Genomic DNA, 1,268 nt, shown 5'->3' with positions numbered 1-1,268 from the left:
GGATATAAGAACATAAAATTGTAATTAAATTATTTAAAGTTTTTTTTCTTTTAATTATTACTAACTTGGCAATATTTTGATTATTACCAAGTAGGCAATGAACAGTATGAAAAGGCAAAAATATATAACACTGAAAGATGAACACCCCAGGTCAGTAGGAGCCCAATATGCTCTTGGAGAAGAGTGGAGAAATAGCTCCAGAAAGAATGAAGAGGCTAAACCAAAGCAAAAACAACACCCACTTGTGGAGGTGACTGGTGATGGAAGTAAAGTCTGATGCTAAAAGAACAATATTGCATAGGAATCTGAGTGTTAGGTTCATGAATCAAGGAAAACTGGAAATGGTCAAACAAGAGATGGGAAAAATGAACATTGAATTTTAAGACTCAGTGAAATAAAATGGACTGGATTGGGTGAAATTAATTCAGATGACCATTTTATCTACTATCGTGGGTGAGACTCCCTTAGAAGAAATGGAGTAGCCATCATAGTCAACAAAAGAGTCCAAAAGGCAGTACTTGGATGCAATCTCATAAACAACATAATGATCTCTGGATTCTTTTCCAAGGCAAACCATTCAATATCATGGTAATCCAAGTCTATGCCCTGACCACTAAGGCTAAAAAGCTAAAGTTGAATGGTCTGTAAAGACCTAAAAGACCTTCTAGAAATAACACTCAAAAAGATGTACTTTTCATCATAGGGGGCAGGACTGCAAACGTAGGAAGTCAAGAGATACCTGCAGTAAGAGGCAAGTTTGACTTTGGAGTACAAATTGAAGCAGGTCAAAGTCTAACAGTTTTGTGAAGAGAACACACCAGTCATAGCAAACACCCTCTTCCAACATCACAAGAGATGACTCAACACATGGACATTACCAGATGGTCAATAGCAAAATAAGATTGCTTATATTCTTTGCAGTCAAAGATGGAAAAGTTCTATACAGTCAGCAAAAACAAGACTGGGAGCTGACTGTGGCTCAGATCATGAACCCCTTATTGCTAAATCCAGACTTAAATTGAAGAAAGTAGGGAAAACCATGGGACTATTCAGGTATGACCTAAATAAAATCCCTTACAATTATACAGTGGAAGTGATAAGAAGATTCAAGAGGTTAGATCTGAAAGAGAGAGTGCCTGAAGACCTGTGGACAGAGGTTCATAATATTGTACAGTTCAGTTCAGTTCAGTTGCTCAGTCATGTCCGACTCATTGAGACCCCAGGAATCGCAGCACGCCAGGCCTCCATGTCTATCACCATCTCCCGGA

Source organism: Oryx dammah, unplaced genomic scaffold (assembly GCF_014754425.2).
Source record: "Oryx dammah isolate SB20612 unplaced genomic scaffold, SCBI_Odam_1.1 HiC_scaffold_24, whole genome shotgun sequence".
In the NCBI taxonomy this organism is placed as follows: domain Eukaryota; kingdom Metazoa; phylum Chordata; class Mammalia; order Artiodactyla; family Bovidae; genus Oryx; species Oryx dammah.
Note: the sequence above shows the minus strand (reverse complement) of the source record.